Source organism: Arachis stenosperma, chromosome 1, assembly GCF_014773155.1.
Source record: "Arachis stenosperma cultivar V10309 chromosome 1, arast.V10309.gnm1.PFL2, whole genome shotgun sequence".
NCBI classification, from domain to species: domain Eukaryota; kingdom Viridiplantae; phylum Streptophyta; class Magnoliopsida; order Fabales; family Fabaceae; genus Arachis; species Arachis stenosperma.
The window spans coordinates 18,153,817-18,161,217 of record NC_080377.1 but is presented as its reverse complement, the minus strand read 5'-3'; the positions used below and the strand labels follow the sequence as shown (position 1 = coordinate 18,161,217).

The 7,401-nt window shown below is 41.3% G+C and overlaps 1 non-coding gene across 1 annotated transcript; it reads right to left on the bottom strand.

The window, feature by feature from the left end:
• Positions 1 to 3,931: 3,931 nt before the first annotated feature.
• On the bottom strand, positions 3,932 to 4,039 carry LOC130953241 (small nucleolar RNA R71). The gene has a single exon (XR_009075417.1). It is a non-coding gene; the product is annotated as a small nucleolar RNA R71 (small nucleolar RNA).
• Between the last annotated feature and the right edge of the window lie 3,362 nt (positions 4,040 to 7,401).

The following is a 7,401-nucleotide window of genomic DNA, read 5'->3' as shown; positions in this document are numbered from 1 at the left end:
CAGTCTCACAGATCTGCAAGAACTCAGTTAAAAACTGATAAGGATCTTCAGATGGAAGTCCATAAAACTTGCAGTTTTGTTGCATTAAAGCAACTAGTTGAGGCTTAAGCTCAAAATTATTGGCTCCAATGGCAGGAATGGAGATGCTTCTTCCATCAAATTTGGATGTTGGTGATGAGCGGATAATTTGTACGCTTTTTGGCATTGTTTTTAGTATGTTTTTAGTATCTTTTAGTTAGTTTTTATTATATTTTTATTAGTTTTTAGTTAAAATTCACTTTTCTGGACTTTACTATGAGTTTGTGTGTTTTTCTGTGATTTCAGGTATTTTCTGGCTGAAATTGAGGGATCTGAGCAAAAATCTGATCCAGAGACTCAAAAGGACTGCAGATGTTGTTGGATTCTGACCTCCCTGCACTCGAAGTAGATTTTCTGGAGCTACAGAAGCCCAATTGGCGCGCTCTCAACGGCGTTGGAAAGTAGACATCCTGGGCTTTCCAGCAATATATGATAGTCCATACTTTGCCCAAGATTTGATGGCCCAAACCGGCATTCAAAGTCACCTCAAGAAATTCCAGCGTTAAACGCCGGAACTGGCACCTAAATGGGAGTTAAACGCCCAAACTGGCATAAAAGCTGGCGTTTAACTCCAAGAAGAGTCTCTACACGAAAATGCTTCATTGCTCAGCCCAAGCACACACCAAGTGGGCCCGGAAGTGGATTTTTATGTCATTTACTCATCTCTGTACACCCTAGGCTACTAGTTTTCTATAAGTAGGACCTTTTACTATTGTATTTTCATCTGGGGATTATTTTTAGATCCTTTGATCATCTTTGGACATCTAGTTCTTAGATCACTGGGAGGCTGGCCATTCGGCCATGCCTAGACCTTGTTCTTATGTATTTTCAACGGTGGAGTTTCTACACACCATAGATTAAGGTGTGGAGCTCTGCTGTACCTCGAGTATTAATGCAATTACTATTGTTCTTCTATTCAATTCCGCTTGTTCTTGTTCCAAGATATCACTTGTTCTTCAACTTGATGAATGTGATGATCCGTGACACTCATCACCATTCTCACCTATGAACAAGGTGACTGACAACCACTCTTGTTCTACAAGCATACGAGGCTTAGTGAATATCTCTTGGATTCCTGATACACGATGCATGGTTGATCGCCTAACAACCGAGTGCTCGCCTGACAAACGAGTCAGCCATTCTGTGAGATCAGAGTCTTCGTGGTATAGGCGAGAACTGATGGCGGCATTCAAGAGAATCCGGAAGGTCTAACCTTGTCTGTGGTATTCTGAGTAGGATTCAATGATTGAATGACTGTGACGTGCTTCAAACTCCTAGCAGGCGGGGCGTTAGTGACAGACACAAAAGGATCGATGGATTTTATTCCGGCCTGACCGAGAACCGACAGCTGATTAGCCATATGCTGTGACAGAGCATGGGAACATTTTCACTGAGAGGATGGGAGGTAGCCACTGACAACGGTGAAACCCTACATGAGCTTGCCATGGAAAGGAGTAAGAAGGATTGGATGAAGACTGTAGGAAAGCAGAGAGACGGAAGGGAAGGCATCTTCATACGCTTGTCTGAAGCTCTCACCAATGATATACATAAGTACCTCTATCTTTATCTTTATGCTTTATTCGTTTATCACTATACCCAATTGAGTCTGCCTGACTGAGATTTACAAGGTGACCATAGCTTGCTTCATAGCAACAATCTCCGTGGGATCGACCCTTACTCGCGTAAGGTTTATTACTTGGACGACCCAGTGCACTTGCTGGTTAGTTGTGCGAAGTTGTGTTTATGCCATGGTATTGAGCACCAAGTTTTTGGAGCCATTACTAGGGATTATTTGAGATGTGAAAAGTATTGATCACAATTTCGTGCACCAAGTTTTTGGCGCCGTTGCCGGGGATTGTTTGTGTATGGACAACTGACGGTTCATCTTGTTGCTTAGATTAGGTATTTTTTTTCTTCAGAGTTCTTAAGAATGAATTCTAGTGTTTCATGATGATCTGTTGAAATCTGGCTGGCTGAGAAGCCATGTCTAATCTTATTGGACCGAGGTTTTAACTAATCATCACAATAGCTTGTTGATCTCTATCAATCTTGCTATTGGAGCGATGATCTGCTAAGGCTTGGCTGGCCATTGGCCATGTCTAGTGTTTTGGACCGAAGCTTTCTTTGAAAGCTTGGCTGGCTGTGAAGCCATGTCTAATTCCTGGACCGGAGTCTTAGACTAGCATTGCAATGATTCCTGGAAATTCAAATTGAGAATTCTGAAACCTTCATTTTCTATTTTCATATAATTTTCGAAAAAAGCACAAAAAATTTACAAAATCATAAAAACCAAAAATACTTTATGTTTCTTGTTTGAGTCTAGTGTTTAATTTTAAGTTTGGTGTCTTGCATGCCTTGTTTATTTGAGCTTGGTTCTATTTTCAAGTCAATAGTACAGGGAACTGAAGATTCAGAACATGCAGAAGAGGAATTACACAGAAAAAGCTGGGCGTTCAAAACGCCCAGTGAAGAAGGACAGACTGGCGTTTAAACGCCGGCCAGGGTACCTGGTTGGGCGTTTAACGCCCAAAAAGGTAGCATTTTGGGCGTTAAACGCCAGAATGGATACCATTCTGGGCGTTTAACGCCAGGATGGCACTAGAGGGAAGATTTTGTTTTCAAAATCAATTTTTTTCAAGTTTTCAAAGTTTTTCAAAATCAAATCTTTTTCAAATCATATCTTTTCAATCAAATGTTTTCAAAATCAATTTCTTTCCTTTTTCAAAGATACTTACTAACAATTAATGATTTGATTGAACATCTCAAGTTTGTTGCCTTTTCTGTTGAGAAAGGTCTAATGTTTGAATCATATCTTTTCTTGTTAGGCAAGTCATTAATTTTTAAAATCAAATCTTTTTAAAAATTGTTTTCAAATCATATCTTTTTTTTTTTAAATTGTTTTCAAATCATATCTCCTCAATCACATCTTTTTAGAACCAATCATATCTTCTTAACCACATCTTTTTCAAATTAGTTTTCAATCAAATCTTCTTAACTTCTAATTTCAAAATCTTTTTCAAAAATCACTTGATTTCTTTTCACTTTGAATTTTCGAAAATTATCAATCAATTTTTCAAAATGTTTTCAAAATCTTTTTAATTGAATTTTCGAAAATCCTCTTCCTCTCTTCCCTCATCCTTCTATTTATGGAGTACTACTCCTTCTTAATGCACAATTCGAACTTCATCTAATTAAAGTTCGAATTCTTCCCCTTCTTCTTTCTTCTATTTTTCTTTTCCTCTGACACCTCAAGGAATCTCTATACTGTGACATAGAGGATTCCATATTTTCTTGTTCTCTTCTCTTTCATATGAGCAGGAGCAGAGACAAAGGCATTCTTGTTGAAGCTGACCCTGAACCTGAAAGGACCTTGAAGCGGAAGCTAAGAGAAGCTAAGGCACAACTCTCTGTTGAGGACCTGACCGAATTCTTCAAAGAAGAAGAACCCATGGCAGCCGAAAACAACAACAATGCCAACAATGCAAGGAAGGTGCTGGGTGACTTTACTGCACCTACTCCCGACTTCTATGGGAGAAGCATCTCTATCCCTGCCATTGGAGCAAACAACTTTGAGCTTAAGCCTCAGTTAGTTTCTCTGATGCAACAGAATTGCAAGTTCCATGGACTTCCAATGGAAGATCCTCATCAGTTTTTAGCTGAGTTCTTGCAAATCTGTGACACAGTCAAGACTAATGGGGTTGACCCTGAGGTCTACAGACTGATGCTATTCCCTTTTGCTGTAAGAGACAGAGCTAGAATATGGTTGGACTCACAACCTAAAGACAGCCTGGACTCTTGGGAAAAGCTAGTCAATGCCTTCTTGGCAAAATTCTTTCCACCTCAGAAATGGAGTAGGCTTAGAGTGGAAGTCCAAACCTTCAGACAGAAGGATGGAGAATCCCTCTATGAAGCTTGGGAAAGATACAAACAATTAATCAGAAAGTGTCCCTCAGACATGCTTTCTAAATGGAGCATCATAGGTATTTTCTATGATGGTCTCTCTGAACTATCCAAGATGTCTTTGGATAGCTCTGCTGGAGGATCTCTTCATCTGAAGAAGACGCCTACAGAGGCTCAAGAGCTCATTGAAATGGTTGCAAATAACCAATTCATGTACACTTCTGAAAGGAATCCTGTGAACAATGGGACTAATCAGAAGAAAGGAGTTCTTGAGATTGACACTCTGAATGCCATATTGGCTCAGAATAAAATATTGACTCAACAAGTCAATTTGATTTCTCAAAGTCTGTCTGGAATGCAAAATGCACCAAGCAGTACTAAGGATGCTTCATCTGAAGAAGAAGCTTATGATCCTGAGAACCCTTCAATGGAAGAGGTGAATTACCTAGGAGAACCCTATGGAAACACCTATAATTCTTCATGGAGAAATTACCCAAATTTCTCATGGAAGAATCAAGAGAGACCTCAACAAGGTTTCAACAACAATAATGGTGGAAGAAACAGGTTTAGCAATGGCAAGCCTTTTCCATCATCTTCTCAGCAACAGACAGAGAATTCTAAGCAGAACCCCTCTGACTTAGCAACCATGGTTTCTGATCTAATCAAAACCACTCAAAGTTTCATGATTGAAACAAGGTCTTCCATTAGGAATTTGGAAGCACAAGTGGGACAGCTGAGCAAGAAAGTTACTGAACTCCCTCCTAGTACTCTCCCAAGTAATACAGAAGAAAATCCAAAAGAAGAGTGCAAGGCCATCAACATGGCCGAATTTGGAGAGGAGGGAGAGGAAGTGGACGCCACTGAGGAAGGCCTCAATGGGCGTGCACTGACCTCCAATGCGTTCCCCAATGAGGAACTATGGGAATCTGAGGCTCAAAATAAGACCATAGAGATTCCATTGGACTTACTTCTGCCTTTCATGAGCTCTGATGAGTATTCCTCCTCTGAAGAGGATGAGTATGTCACTGAAGAGCAAGTTGCTAAATACCTTGGAGCAATCATGAAGCTAAATGACAAGTTATTTGGAAATGAGACTTGGGAGACTGAACCTCCTTTGCTCACCAAAGAACTGGATGACTTGTCTAGGCAGAAATTACCTCAAAAGAGACAAGATCCTGGGAAGTTTTCCATACCTTGTACCATAGGCACCATGACCTTCAAGAAGGCCCTGTGTGACTTAGGGTCAAGTGTGAACCTCATGCCTCTCTCTGTAATGGAGAAGCTAGGGATCTTTGAGGTACAAGCTGCAAGAATCTCACTAGAGATGGCAGACAACTCAAGAAAACAAGCTCATGGACTTGTAGAGAATGTTTTGGTGAAGATTGAGGACCATTACATCCCTACTGATTTCATAATCCTAGAGACGGGGAAGTGCATGGATGAAACTATCATCCTTGGCAGACCCTTCCTAGCCACAGCAAAGGCTGTGATTGATGTTGATGGAGGTGAACTGATCATTCAAGTGAATGAAGAATCCTTTGTGTTTAAGGCTCAAGGATATCCCTCTGTCACCATGGAGAAGAAGCATGAAGAGCTTCTCTCAAATCAGAGTCAAACAGAGCCCCCACAGTCAAACTCTAAGTTTGGTGTTGGGAGGCCACAACCAAACTCTAAGTTTGGTGTTGAACCCCCACATTCAAACTCTAAGTTTGGTGTTGGGAGGTTCCAACATTGCTCTGAGTATCTGTGAGGCTCCATGAGAGCCCTCTGTCAAGCTACTGACATTAAAGAAGCGCTTGTTGGGAGGCAACCCAATGATTATATCTTATATATTTTCTTTTGTTATTTTATGTTTTTTTTGTAGGTTGATGATCATAAGAAGTCACAAAATCCATTGAAAAAGCAAAAACAGAATGAAAAACAGGAAGAAAAACAGCACACCCTGGAGGAAGAATTCACTGGCGTTTAAACGCTAGTGAGTCTAGCAGTTGGGCGTTTAACGCCCAGTCTGGCACCATTCTGGGCGTTTAACGCCAGAAAGGGGCACCAGACTGGCGTTAAACGCCAGAAAAGGGCAAGAACCTGGCGTTAAACGCCAGGAATTGGCACCAGCCCGGCGTTTAACGCCAGAAATGGCTCAAAACGTGATTTTTGATGCCATTTGGTGCAGGGATGACTTTTCCTTGACACCACAGGATCTGTGGACCCCACAGGATCCCCACCAACCCCACCACTCTCTCTCTCTTCTTCACCCATTCACCAATCACCTCATTACCTCTTCCCCAAAACCCCTTCACCTATCAAATCCCATCTTTCTCTTCACCACTCACATCCATCCTTCATAAAACCCCACCAACCTCACCCTTCAAATTCAAACCACTTTCCCTCCCAAACCCACCCAATATGGCCGAACCCCATCTCCCCTCTCTCCTATAAATACCCTTCTTCACCCCTTCATTTTCACAAAACCTAAACACCACTTCCCCCCTGGTGGACGAAATTGTATCTCTTTATAGAATATGACAATAGAGTCTGGTCCAAGATCAACTTCATTCAACTAACCAGCAAGTGCACTGGGTCGTCCAAGTAATACCTTACGTGAGTAAGGGTCGATCCCACGGAGATTATTGGTTTGAAGCAATAAATACTTATTTTATTAATCTTAGTCAGGAGGCTAATGAAGTTATGTGGATTTACTTGTAAAAAGCCAAACTACAAACTACTTAAAATTGTAAGTTAAAATAATAGGGAATAATAGAGTTACTTGTTTATAAAGGATTGAGGAATATGTTGGAGTTTTGGAGATGCTTTGTCCTTTGACTTCAACCCTTCCTTGAAATCCTCTTCTCACACGCAGGTTCCTTCCATGGCAAGCTCTCTGTAGGGTGTCACCGTTGTCAATGGCTACCTCCCATCCTCTCAGTGAAAACGTTCCTATGCTCTGTCACAGCACGGCTAATCATCTGTCGGTTCTCAATCAGGTTGGAATAGAATCCCTTGATTCTTTTGCGTCTGTCACTAACGCCCAGCCCTCAGGAGTTTGAAGCACGTCACAGTCATTCAATCCCAGAATCCTACTCGGAATACCACAGACAAGGTTTAGACCTTCCGGATTCTCATGAATGCCGCCATCAATCCAGCTTATACCACGAAGATTTTGTTGGGGAATCTAAGAGATATTCATTCAGTCTGATGTAGAACGGAGGTGGTTGTCAGGCACACGTTCATGGATTGAGGAAGGTGATGAGTGTCACGGATCATCACCTTCTTCACAATTAAGCGCGAATAAACATCTTAGATAAGAACAAGCGTGTTTGAATGGAAAACAAAGGAATTGTATTAAATCATCGAGACGCTGCAGAGCTCCTCACCCCCAACAATGGAGTTTAGAGACTCATGCCGTCACAAAGTATGTAATTCAGA